The following is a 15215-nucleotide window of genomic DNA, read 5'->3' as shown; positions in this document are numbered from 1 at the left end:
TGACCTGCTGCGACGGGGGAGCTTACACTGCACGCCTAAACGCAGCCCGTAGGCGGAGCTTTCTTTGCGTACAAACTCTCGCTTCAACACAACGCCTTGCAAAAGAAAGCGCTTAGCTTTGCTTATTTGTGAAGAGACGTACATGGACTCGCAGGTGGCTGAGGCGACGTGGACTCTACGGGTTGTCCGTTTTACAGAAGGAGAGCGCATAGAAAAATGCCTACGCGTCAGGCTGCGAAAGAAACACCAGCAGCTTAAATAAAATAAAATAATTTTATTTTTTATTCTGTTTATTGTTTATGTAAAAACTGGTTTTGCAACACTGAATATTAAACAAGCAATCGGTTATTCACACTGGATAGGGACCCTCATTTACAGTGCCGCTGAGCATTAACAGTTTAAAAGGGATTAATAATATATATAAAAAATAGGAATAAAAACTGACATTTATTATAGACGAATAAAATATATACGTAAAAAAGGAAAAATAGGACCTTAAAAAAGATCATAAAAATTGACATAAAAGGGAAAAAATATATATCTTATGAAGATATATATTTAATGATTTGATTAATAAAAGAAGAAAAATAATTTAAATGAATAAATAAAAAATATAAAATATGAACTCATTAAAAATTCGTTTAAAATAACCCAGGCTTTCTGCAGAATAATCAAAGTTTCAGTTAGTTTCAGTTTCAAATCATGAAAACAGCTCACCAAAACCTCAAACTATACTTTATATTTGACTATATTTACTTACAGGTCCTTTGCTTGTACTTACAGGCCCTTACTTATTTTTATTCAACTGAACTGAGTTCCTGTAGCCTCGCGCTGAATTCAGCTCCGCGCTGCGAAAGAGAGCGAGAGAGAGGCGCAGCGCATTTTGTCTGATTTATCTTGATTAATTATCAGTACATTTATTAGCTTTAGTAAGTTTAATAGCACTAATTTTACTACACTTCTCCGACCTTATTTATTAAAACGTTTATTTTAGAAGACAGAGGTTATTATGCGGGCAATGCCGCGCGCAATGCCACGCGCTGCGCTAAGCTGGCTTTGCGTGGCTAATATTCTGGAGCACTGGACGAGATTTTAATTAATAAATTAACATATTTATAATTTTAATAAATTTGCCCTGGCGAAAAGAAACGAATTATAAAATATAGCTTTATATTTCTGTGCATGTTTTAAGTTTTATATAATTGACGGGCAGCACCAGAGGCTGACAATGTGCTTTATTTTTCAGATATAATAGCAAAGTGAAATAAAATAAATTAATGTTTGTCAAAGATATTTTCTCTTTTAATTTTTCTTTTCAAAAACTCCAGCTATTGACTGAGAATAAGCATCTGTTGAAATTCTTAAACAGCAGAATGCCTGTGTCTGCTATATTAAGCTATAAGTCTGTGTACCGAACATAAATATAAATCCTTATAACTGACAGAAATAAATATGACTAATAATTATTTATAGTTACTGTGCAGATTTTTGGGAAAACAGGTCGTGACGTTAAGAAATCGGCCCGCAAAACAGCTCACACTGTGAGACAAGCGACCAAAATTTCTGGCATGTCAGAAATCCCTGGTCGCGTCCGACTGCTCATTCGCAGCTCCTATGGGCAATTAATCGGACATCGCTTCCCCTCTCACACTGCACGACAAACGACGCACGATCAAGCTAAAATTCGGCCCGATCATGAAATTCAGTCGCATCCGACCAGATCGGGCTTAAAATCGGGCTAAAATCGCACAGTGTCCGCCTGGCTTTATATTTCATAAAAAGTATTAATCAGGAGTGTGTGAACGGGAAATCTTTTAAAGCCAATCATGGATCCGGTTTAAGGAAAAAAGTCCCGCCTTTTAAGAGAAACAGACAATCAGCTTGCTGGTTTTGCGCAGCTCGGAGTCGGTGTGAGTGGGAAAGCCCTCGCTGTGAGTGTAAGCAGCGGGCTGCAGCGAGCTGACGTTAAAACTAATCTGGATATACGGAGCTAACCATGTAAACTGTGATTACATTGTTTTTGGAGCTAAATGATGATTTCAAAACACACAGCTCAAACCCACTGTGTGATTTAATAAAATGCAGATTGTGTTTAGTCAGTTAGCTTAACTAATTAACTAATTTATATAGGTAGTCAATGTTTGAGGGAAAAAAGGTAATGTTTAGCTTGCCCTAATGTGCCTGATCAGCTAATAACTATTTCATGTGAAATTGTGTTCATTAAATTAGCATTACAGGATTGTAAGTTATAATAAATGATGGTGGATATTCAGAATTTAGTACAAGACTTTATGTTGGTAGTTTAAAGCAGTTTCTTAACCCTGGTCACTGCTCTAAAAGTGTTAGTTTTCCAACTGATCCAGCTGATCAGCTAATAAACAGTGCTGTACTGAGTGTTTAGGTGTTAGCCCCCTATGGAGCATAAATCAATCATTATATATATCCAGCAGTGTATTAGCACATCATACCACCACTTACTTATTAAGTGCCTTTTAAAGCAGAGAAAGCTCTAGAATATGCAGAACTGTAGGAATATGCAGGAACAGGGTTGAGAAACACTGCTCTTAGAGAAACACCGCTTGTAGATTGCAGTAGGAACACAAATGTCTCTGCACGGCCCTCCTAGGCTCTACTTTTTTGAGCTAATCTGAAGCTACATGAAAATAAGACGTCTTTAGTGATTGATCAACGCATAAAGTTGGTTCCTCTTGTTGGTGCTCCTCTGCATCTGCTGACCCCTCTCTGCCATTGTACTTTGACGGAGCAAGTTGCTTTTGTTCGTAATCACTTCCCACTTACAGTTGAGTGATTAAATTTTACGACTGTAGTTGGTGCCTGTTGGAATTGAGTATGCTTCAAATCTTAAGTAACATTTAACATTGATCTTAATACTTTTTAAATCAATTTGAAGGGTTCTAATGTGGAAACAAAATATAAGAACGTTGACATGTTAATATGGTAATTTTAAGCACCATATTAACAAGCTTTTAATTAAGATCGAGCAAAAACTCTGCTTCCTGTGTAGAAATAAACCATGCTTCCCAAAAAAAACAAGAAAAAAGATTGTGGAACCAACACTTCATCTATGCCAGATTATAGTGATGTTGTATTATCAGGACCTACACTAGATTCTATTTATTACGCAATATTAATATTCATTACTGGTGACTCTATGAAAAAGTTGGGTGGTGGTCTCTTGCTGTGTGTTTTTACCTATCTTTTTTTGTTTTTAGTTATTGCTTATTTATATTCATGTTTTTTATTTGTTTAGTTTTATTTCATTATCTGTAGTTGGCTTTTAATTCATCATTTTTCTTACCTATGATTTCATGGTTCTTACCACTAAACTCTTTTTTTGGTAATTAATGTTTCCCTGAGATAACGGCTGCTGATCCATGAGTTCATGGATATAAGGAACTGTGGTAAACTGAGATGCTGGTGCTGTCCACGACAGTCCACTGCATGCAATGTTGCTATGTGTAACTGAATACATTAGACCTATATGGATATATAATGACTTTTTAACACTGATGTATAAGTTGTATGACCAGAGAGAAGCACACTGTGCATTTATAGATAGAGGAGTGACCAGTTTTTCACCCACAGACACAAGTAGTGCTTTTGAAGAAACACAATCAGGGCAGTGCTGTAGCAACATGTGGCATTTAATCTAACAAACTGTGTTAAGCAGTTACATTAAATCCCTCAGTGCATTTTAACCTAAACTGCAGTTTGCAAGGCTTCCAGAATGAAGGAAAGCTTGTGTTGTCTGTCCTCAAAAAAGAGAGATTTGTATATTTGTTTGGAATATTCAAAATTTTAAATATTTGTTTGCAGTATCACTTAATATACATTCATCTCACACACAGCAGAATTAACTTTATCCTATCTATACAGCAGAGTAACATTCTGACATCATAGTTAGCAATTAGCCTTCATGTTTAATCCACCAAGTCCCCAAGGCCAACCTATATTAATTATAAAACAGTAAAAAAAAAAGTACAGATATTTTTTGACAATTTAATTGTATTACCTTTTTTATTTATTTTATTTTATTATCTTTAATCTTATTTAATTTTTTTTATCTCTGTTACTTTCATTTTTAAGCATATTATTCAGGGTTGGTATATATATATTTTTATCACACAGCAACACATTGCACATATAAAAGGTTCTAGACTAGAATCTCTTAAAATAATGTTTAGTTTAATACAGGATCATCAAACTAGAATAAAGTCTAGTGTTGTAATAAATATACAGTATTTACAGCATCTGTTACTGAATTATGTACAGGGCCAGGCATTTATTTATTTATTTGCTCCTCAAATTAATTTAAATACATTTAAATTTTATTGAAAAGTACAAAAAGTCATTAATTAAATTAATTAGATTTTTTAACCGCTTGACAGTAACAAATCTTACAAAAACCTTACCAATGTTTTTAGCAGGTTTATATCTAGGTTTAAATATGCTTAAACCTGAATAAACCAAAATAAATTTGCATCTATTTTTCAGCCAGGGTCTCCCTCTCTAGAATGTCTTCCGTGATTTTGTTTTCGCCTTTGACCTAAAACAGTTGCTACTACTGTTGACATTTAGAGAAAGGTTGTTTACCGACACCGCTTTGTCATGATTTGAACTTCGGTCTATAGAGAGGACAAATCCTGACAAAAAGGTGACCTCTCTCTAAACGTCGACAAGAAAGTCCAGCTGATCGTGGACTTTAGAAAGCATAATAATAAAATAAACATGGACTAGAACACAACACAGAAAAAGAAAGTACAGCAGCGCCTCTCCTTTCTGAAACGGCTTTTTGAATCCTCGCATCCTCAGGACACCTGCACTGTGGAGAGCGTCCTGACGAGAATCACCACGTATGGGAACAGTAGCGCTCTCGGGCGGAAAGGCCTTCAGAGGGTGGGGCCCACAGCCCAGCGCATCATCACCAGGGTTCAGAGGAAGTCCCCGCCAGAATTCGACTCCCCTTTGCGTGCACGCGCGTCAAGCTGCAGTATTGAATTGCAACTTCAATTTCGATTCATGTGTCGCAATCACTCTGTCATATGTCATATGTGATTTTTACATCCACAAAGAAATAAATTTTTAATATTTTAAAACAATTTTAAAGGAACATCTGAACATCAGGCTTGTCATATGTATTTGATGTGTTTGATGTGTATGATGTGTATACCCCAAAGTATACAAAGGTGGAGTATATTATGAAAGCCGTTAAAATAATTGCCAAAATTTTACTCCCCACCACAAAATCTCCTATAAAAGTAAAATGTATATATACAGTAAGTAACATCTGTACATTGTATATGCATTTATGCATGTCACATCAAGCGGCATTGTTTGCATCCTATGATTTTTACATCTAAAAAGTATAAATTATAAATAAAATACATTTTATGTATTTTACAACATTTTAAAGCTAACATCTGAACATTAGACTTGACATTAAATTGAATTATTCCCCAAAGATTTAGGGTTTATTTTGCAACCAAATAGTTTCTGCTATTTGGTGGCAAAATAAATCCTAAATCTTTGGAGACTTAATTATTTTAATGTTCAGATGTTAACTTTAAAATGTTGTAAAATATTCTAAAATTGTTTTACAGTTTTATTTCTTTCTTTTTTAGACGTGAAAATCACAGGATACAAACAATGCCGCTGATGTATGACAGAGATGCCGGAGACCCCCACACATTATACATCAAGACATTAAATATTACTGAAACCAAAAAAACATCTTAAAATATTTCAGAAAACAGATTTTGAAAAACAAATTGTATTTGTCTACTTAATAATTATTTAACTTCAAAACTGTGGGCATGTCAGCACACACATACATTAACTGAATAACATTTACAAACAGTACTTTGACGTGAAGAAAATGATTTTATGCATTTACACACTAAGACATGTCAACCCAATAATTTGAGTATGGGTCAGACCTCATATCAAAAAATACAATATCTTCCTTGTTGAAGCAATAAACAAGGAAGATTAATTGCATTATTTAATTGCATAATTGCATTGTTTATTAACAAGTATTTAATCCCCTTAGTCGTATTATACATTTTAGTGTAATGCTTTGTGTGGTTTAGGATTTGTCATCATAATATATAATGTGTCGTTTAGTTAATTACTTTTCAAATGACCTAAAAATCACAAAACGCCAAGCAATTATGAGGATGCTGACGTGACAGAGAAATCCTGAGTGGTTGTGCCACACGAGTTGTAAAATGCTCTAACAGTACATATTTATCATTAGTTCTCTTCAGTTTTAAAATGAAAGTAAAATCAAGATTATCGCAGGAATCAGGAATAGCAAGCTTAATATGTTGCGCCCACACTGCAATGTGACGCGCGTGCATGCGGAGGGGAGTCGGATTCTCCCCTCCGGAGACAACATTCGGCACTGCTTCCTGATGTAAGATGCTAAATGCTAAACCTACGTTTGTTGCCTTTTTCTGATGTGTACGCATAAACGTTTGTAAAGAAAAGTAAAAAAAAAAAAAGATAACAGTTATCGTTAGCTTCGCTCGTGAGCTTCGCTCACCAGCAGTCTGCTGAAATGCGATCTCCTTAGTGACATGTGAGATGGCAGGATCGATGTGACTGGTTAAGTCAGACGACACTGGCTCTCAAGTTGCTGGTTTCATTGCCGTGGCACCGAACAGCTTGTTTCTACGCCAGCCATTTATTAATTAATGAACACTTAATTAAAACATTTAAAGACAGAATATATTGACGATATAAAAAAATGTATAAAACAGACTCAGTAATGTTGGGCACTGTGTTTTTCTAAAATTAACTATTGTGCGATAACTAATAAAATTTGTTTTAACCATTGTTCTTGCTGTCACAAGAATTTTAATAAATAAAAATCGCCTGGCCTTTTGTTTAGGGTATGTGTGAAATTTGTTTAACATGTTTTAAAAGTAATTAGCCTTTATATGCCAAAAATGTAATTTTTAAATTGCAATTTTTCTAAAAGCATGTATCTCTAATCTTTGAGGGTAACAAAAGGAGAACGTTAGCTTGAATGCACTATCAATGTAACGTTGAAGAAACTATATGCATATACAATACATTATGAGTGTGTTTTATATTTTAGCATCTTACCAGCGCGAACAAGATCTATAAGATTGTAATTTTTGTTATGTCAAATTCTGTATTACTTTTAAGCAATAATAGGTAAAAACTGTAACACTTCTCAAATCTATCTATCTGCATTTTAGAAAATCATTTATAATTTTTTTTTTACAGATATTTGCCATTAATACAATTGGCCAATAAATATATATTATATATTGGTGTTCAATGGTCCAACTGCATCTTTACTACATCTTTATCTATGTTTACCATGTTAAAAGTCTATTTGCTAATTTAAGATCGGATACATATTTATGTTGTATGTTTCCTCATATTTTTTATCTGGAACGATAACGATATATTTTTTTATTTGGAACGAACCATATCCCATATAGAACAATAGACAATTGTTTATTGATATTTCTTTTTCTATATGGGATAAGGTAAGCTGCACCAACATCATTCTGCAATTACAACGGTATCTAATCATAGTGGTTCGTGTATTTTAAAGTAAATAATGACAAAGTATTCCCTGTATTTACTCTCAGCAAATAATAACTTTTGGATTATTCTTAAGGATCTCAGGATCTCAGAATTTGTCACGTCTCGTGGTTCCTTGCGCTGCGCTATCACATAACACTCAATATCCTTGCCAGGTGGTAAAGGCCGTAATCTAAACGACAAAAGGACAGGGGACAACGGAGCAAACCAAATGAACATTTTAAAAATTTATGGCTTTAACGTAGCTTCAGTGTCTGTAGCTTTGATGGGTAATCTGAAGCTTACGTTTCAAGTTTTCCAGAAGTTAATCTGATGAATACCTCCTACGACTTGGACAAGGGCCTAAACAGGGTCGTTTTCATCTCTGACAATGAGCCTGGGGGATGGATTTCGCCGTCGCTACTCTGTTTTAAAAGGTAACAAGAGCCACTCCTCACACTAGTGGAATAATTTGAAAATATTGTTTCGCTTTTTTCCACGAAGGTGTCAATTTAATTATCAACAGAAGGTAAGTAGACTCTACCAGAGAGGACTGTGGGTAAAGTTTACTAGGATATATAATGCTTCTTGTGAACGGCTTGCATTCTCGTGGTAAATTTGATATCTGTGTAAAAATGTGTTTGCTTCGAGAACTGCTCATTGCATTTGCTGTACGTCGTCGCTGAGGAGAATATTATGAGGGAGGAATGACATCGACATTGGCGCCCACGGTGCGTAAAATTACACACTGAAACATTAAGAAAACATTTGATGTGTATTTACTCTGTAGTAAAGCATAGTTTGACAAAAAAAAATCTTAAAATCGTAATCTGCCAACAGTACTGACGTGAGTGACTGTTTGTTGTTTGTCCTTCAAGACGCAGCATTTTATTAGTTTACGTGTGCAAAAAAACGCTGAATACCGCGCTGATAAAAACCCAACCTATCCAGCTTAAACTGGATAGGTTTAAAGGTGGTTAAACTGGTTAAGCTAGTTGGCCAGCTTATTTTTTATACAGCAAAGATTATGTTTTTGTGTTGGGTTTAAGTTAAAGTACGCATAATCAGGTCTGAGGGCGCGATGCATCTGACCGACAAGGACGCTGTCAACCAACATGACCAGCATAATCAAGCTAGTCGACAAAGGTACTTAAACTGGTAACACCCCAACAATAGATTTAAATATCTAAAAAGTTTGTATGATTTATATACCTCGCAGATAATGTGTTTGTGTACTAAATATAATTTACAGTTGCAAATCCTCTATCGAAGAACCTACTAACTAGATGAGCTGCAATGGAACTTGTCGGAACACGCGCACGCGCGCGCGTGTACGCGTGCGTGCGTGCTTGCGCGCGCGTTAACACGAAGAGGAAAGAGCAGAGCAGCCTCGAGCTAGAGCACCTGGACCCTCAACCGTCGCCTAGGTACAGCGACTCTTCAGGTAAAAAATAGACGCGTAGGGAAGAGAGAGGAGAATACAAACGGGGAAACCGTGTAGAAGGTGTTATTTGATATCCAGGAAGTCAGAGACGGCGCTTTGACTTCTTTGTTTGAGAACTCACAGTTGTGCATGGGCGAACTCTATAATAAAACGTCTTTGACAGAGGTAAGTAAAACTTATGTTTCACAGTTATCTACTATCTACTATCTATCTACTAAAAGTTATCTACTTTTGTTTTGTTCTGTTTGGGTGTGATGCTTTAAGAAACGTAAATCTTGCTCTCACGCGCATGTACTTTCGACCGAAAACCTTTTATCAACACATAAACAATTCCAAACAAATAGGTCAACCCTCGGGTGCTGGTTTAGATCGACCTAACAAACTAAGAGGGATAGACTATGTTTTTAATGCCGAGGAAAGTATTAGAGCTTCGTTCAATATTGATGAAAAAAGACCATTATTAATAACAAGTGCACATGTGAACATGTGCATATAAAAGACCGTTTACAGTTTAGCTTACGGCCGCCGTACCAAGTTGGCAAACAAATCTTATTTTATGTCTTGTTTATATATATATATATATATATATATATATATATATATATATATATATATATATATATATATATATATATATATATATACACAATTCATTGTATCCTGGTGTTCATAAGCAAATGAAAATGTAAATTATTTTAGCTTAGACAACGTACATCAGCTTTTATTTGCGATTATTTTAATTGAATTTGTATGGAACAATGGTGGTTTTTATGCCTTCATTAATATATGATTTAATATATAATTAATATTTAATATTTATTCATTATAGAATACAGTTTCCTATATTGCATAAATGTAATGGTTTGGAGACTGAAGGGCAACCAGGTGGGATTTTCGGGAGCATGTGAAAAGATCTTGCCAAACCACTCTTTAAATAACCAAAATTGGGGGACCGGTCGACATGATAATCAGACAAATGCGATTAACCAAGAGGCTTTGCAACTGTCATTGGGGTTAATGAGTGTTGACTAGGGAACATTTGTACTGTACACACGCAATGACTACTTTAAAGTTTGATGCATATATTTTCAAAGACATTTATTTAAAGTAGTATACAGGTATACATTTATACTAGCGTAACATTTTTTTTAAAAAGACAAATCTCTGGATTTTTATCAGAAATTCAAACAATACTGGAATTAGGAATATAAAGAATTAGGAATATACATTCATTAATATACATATATATATATATATATATATATATATATATATATATATATATATATATATATATATTATTTTGGTTGTCTTTGTGCAAAATTTATGCAAAATGTGGAGTTTTAGTAATGATCTTTATTAAACGACATATTCATACATTTTGCTTAATGTGTTGCTGGTATCTGTTGTCATATTTTTTTATAGTAGTATTATCTAAACATATTAAGTTAAATATATTAAGTTAATATTGTATTTGTTTTTAAATATGTTTTGCAAAATATAGTCATGCAAAATATGCAATGAGTAGGACTTTTTCCTGTCTGTTTTTTCAGTTTTTCAGTGGTATTGATTATTCCAGGAAATGCTAAGAGGAGTCATTTTCAAGGAGCCATTTGGTGATGTGAAAAATCACTTAGAGCATCATTTTTGAGCTGGAATCAATTCGGCTTCCATCTCCTGCAGGGGAAGTGGGAGTAGGAGGTAATGGCTGCTTTTTGACCCTCTAGGGTGTGGCTTGCCTATGGGGAAATAAGATACAAAGAATGCTCCTCTCATAGATAGCATATGGTAAGATCTAGTAATCGCCTTTATCATCTTAGAGGTTACACTCTTAGATGACTTACATACAAAAGTCTTATATGAATGGGTGTTTTTCTAAACCTATGTAGCAACTTATGTATGTACCTTTCATCAACAAGTGCAAGTTTTTTTTTTTTTTTAATAAAATATGAACAATGAATGAACACTGATTAGCGTGAGCATTTGAGTAGGTCACACCATATGCTATTCCATTCCATTTAAGCATTTTCTCAACACAAAATACTACCTTTGTCTTTAAATTGGTTTAACGTTAGTGTAGATATCATGAATTGTGGCACTACATTTGTCCTACAAAAATTTCTTACGTACTATATTTGGTAAAAACTATTTAAATGGACAGGATTTTACTGTTATTTGTGCTAAGAAGCAAATACAACTTAGAAATGTAAGGATTATTGTAGACTAAGTTCTACAACATGTTTAAGCTCTTTGACTTATTGATATTGTTTTGGGTTAAGTTTCTTTACTTACTCATAGGTTTTTGGCATTTTTTTCTTGCAGCGAATGTCTTTGTCAGTGAGAGTCATACTGTAATGTAATCTGGATATTTTTAAAAGCGTATATTATAATGTGCAGATAGCTCAATTTCTATTGACTTAATGCCACTGTAAGTCTTCAAATATTAGGTATAGGCTATGAGTGATTTTGTTTGATTGCATGAATATTGCTGTTTTAAACATTTTTCTTTCTATTTTTGTAGGGAGCAAATATGTGGAAGTCGACCCCCAGTCAACCAAGCCCCACCCCTCCACATCCCTCACAAATACAGAGGAAGCTTGACTGTCTGCTTCTATAGTTTTTTGGGTTGGAGTAATCATGACTCCTGTTCTGTGTATGGCACTGGTAGAATTCACTGTGAAAGCACACTATCAGTGAATTACCATAGGGCCATAAACAGAGCAGAGAAAGAACCACATGACATTGTCTTGAACCTCTTCTTTTATTTAAATGTCTCTTCTTTGCCTCTTTTGGCACTAGCACATTTTTGCTTCTGTATATATCTTTTGAGCAATTATGTGTAGTGCCAATAAAGGACAAGATAAAAAATACACCATTCTTTCTCTCTGAAGAAATAGTATGTGTATTTAAAGAAAACAGAAACAGGACGCTGACCAGATTTATCCAATTTCAAGCTCACTTTAACATAATTTTGCTTTTAGCAGGTTTGGCAAATAATCTTCCAGGGTAACACAAGCAGCACAGTGCTGTGGTGGGCAATTGCTTCTCTGAGATCAAAAGAGTTAGTAAAGAGCTTTTCCTTACATAACTTAACACACAAAGAGAAATTACCTATGTTGGACTTAGGGCAAAATAAGTTTACTCTTTGCTGTAAAGATTTGATTTCATGTAGCACTGGTGAGGTCAGTTACTGCTGGTGGATAACACATACACTCCAGCTCCAGAGTTATTACACAAAAGCATTGCAGTTAAACACCTGTGACAAGTAGGTCTGGCACAAATCTTGCCACATTTAATGCGCACATTTCACAGGTCAGTGCAGTGTTCTTTGTGTGACTTGGGACATCATGGAAAATAATACTAGTTGTATGTCAGTGTAAAAAGAAGTCTTTATTATTTGTCTTTATTATACATACACAGCATTTCCTATCACATCTAGATCTGTATCAGGAGATCAACACCAGTCAGATTCATGAAGGTTGTTAAATTCAGTACAGCTAGTCCAGTTTGATAAGACGTGTGCTATAAATGTCATGAAGTGCTCCTTTTACATAGAATTCCTTTTCAAATTTTATAAAAAAAAAAATAGTATTAATTGCATTAATAATATTGTGTTTTGTCAAAATAAACTTTTCTAGACGTTTTTAAATTTGACAAAGTATGATTTACCCTAGATTTTAATCAACATTTCATTTCCTCTAGGTCTCACTTTTCAGGTTCTCCTACTTTGAAATGTTAAAAAAGGCCTACAAATAATTGACATTCATTAATCATTTTTTAAAAGTATACATGTGTTATAATAGAGAAGACATGGATAGCCCTGGTGGTGTTTGGCAATGGTAGAACTCACACTGGTGAGGTGAAGGATCCGGTGGTTCTAGACTTGCCAACTACTGCTTTGGTGCTCCTGCCATCTGCTTCATTCTCATAGAGAGAAATCATTTTAAAAACCATGTAAAATACTTTAGCTCGATTGTTGTAAAATGTACTTTGGAGGTAGCATTCTGAGTGAGTGACTGAAGGTGGTCAAGGTTGGTATGGACCTTATTCTTCCCCATGCACACCTCACAGTCTCAGAACTGTATTGCTTCATGATACAATATCATCAGTATTGCATCTGTTTTCTGAAGACTTCTTCTTGGCTTAACTTCTTTGGAGTTACCAGAATGTTCCAAAATAAACTTAACACAAAAAATCAGTTTGACTTTTAGATTTTTTCTTCTCTTTCTTTATGTATAATGATGGCCAGCGGTATATGTGGGTCAGTGTCTGCTAATGTAGGTGAAATAAGGATCTGCAGATTAAACCCTTTTTTAAACCCTTTTAGGCTTTTGCCTAAATCTAGGCTATACACTTAGTCACATGATTGTACCATCAACTATTCTTCTTTCATAATGACAGACGGCACAAAACAGACAATAAACACAACATTTTTGTGAAATGTATAATTAATTATTTTTTCAACTAAAAACAGAATTTGTTTTTATTTTATACACATTCCTAGATATGGTGTTAAAATGTGTGTACTTTCTGGCAGACTCAGGTAAAACCCTATTTGTTGTGCCTCTTTTCTGGAGAATCTGGTGGTGTGGCCACTTCCAAATGGGAAACGGAGCTCAAATTACCCACACCCCACACCCTTTACCCTACCCCCATCCACCAGAACAGGATATGTGGAGAGATGTGAAGACTGAGAGACAGCAAGAGATAGGTAAACAACATAAAGGTCAAATTCTCTGCAAAGATACAAGCACAAACATAGCAGAGTATGCAGAAAATATAACGCTTTAAAATAAATCAAAATAAAATATATAAATTAAAATGAAGAGTCCTACTCTTAATGGCATCAATTCAACATTTGATCAAATCAATTCAACTTCCTGATCAGAGATCATAAAGTTCTTGATTATATTAATGAAAACTCAGAACAGGACAAAATACAATAGCTATTTGGAGAAACTGTGACCTAGTGTGATGGATGAAGAATTCAAACCTTAGTACAGGGTTTTTATTTGACTGAGGAAGAGATTTGTGTTAACATGTCCAGAAGTGGCATCATATTTTCTAGGCTAAAAAGGGTGGACCATCATGCAGTGAAAAAATTACACTTCTGTGATGCAGCATTAATGGAAATCAATTAATGTAAAATGTGATGATAACCCTGTACTAGGGTTTGGGATCAACTACATCTAAAATTATTGGTATTATTGGGGCAAAATGTCCTTTAAATGTTGTGAGAAGGAATGGCAACATGGGTAAATGCTTTACTGTCTCAACGTTTTTGGAATGTGGTACAGGGCTAACATGCAGGAAAAGTAGTAAAAATTAAATAGACCAGATTAAGCATGAAATATCTTGTTCATACTTGCTATAATTAAACAAAAGTCAAACTAAATGTGAGAAACACTGTGAGTGTTTTTTTCTTTCTTGAATTTTAGACCTTGTATAATAATATTTTAGGTAAAAAGACTTTTGCTACACCCATCTGTCATTAATACCCATCTGTCATTAATACTTCTGACACTGATGTGTTTTATAATTATAATTAACACAAAAGACCAAAGGCAAACATAAAGTAGCTATAAATAAAGTTTAGATGATTTGAAATGTAGTTACATTAAAATGTTATAAAACTTAGGTTCACACATTCGCTTTTTTTTTCTCACATTCCATGTGGGCATACTCACTCCAAAAAATATGCACAAACATTGCTTCCATGTACTGTTGCAGTACATGCAGCATATTTAATGTTATGCTGATGAATACATTCATCCAGAAGGACATACCAACACCAAATAATTAAATTAAATATTATCTTAACCTTTTTTATTGCACTGTCACCGGTTAACATTAGAAAAGAAGAGAACAATGTTGTTTGATGTTTGCATCAGGAATGGCTAGTAGTTATCTTTTTTTTTATTTATTTAAAATTTTCTCATCAATTTAGGCCAATTGTCCCACCCATTTAGCTGATATTCCCAATCAACTAGTGATGCCACAACACAAGAAAGGACTAGCATACGCCTCTTCAGACACATGTGAAATCAGCCTCTTTTTGAACTGTTGCTAAAATAGCATTGCCGAGTAGTATCACAGTGCTCTCGGAGGAAAGCGCAGCGACTCGGTTCTGATACATCAGCTCACATACACCTGACAAGTGATGAAGGAAAGAGCGCCATCTACCCACCCA

The sequence above is a fragment of the Astyanax mexicanus genome, chromosome 2 (assembly GCF_023375975.1).
Source record: "Astyanax mexicanus isolate ESR-SI-001 chromosome 2, AstMex3_surface, whole genome shotgun sequence".
In the NCBI taxonomy this organism is placed as follows: Eukaryota; Metazoa; Chordata; class Actinopteri; order Characiformes; family Acestrorhamphidae; genus Astyanax; species Astyanax mexicanus.
The sequence above is the reverse complement of the archived record's forward strand: the minus strand, read 5'-3'. Positions refer to the sequence as shown.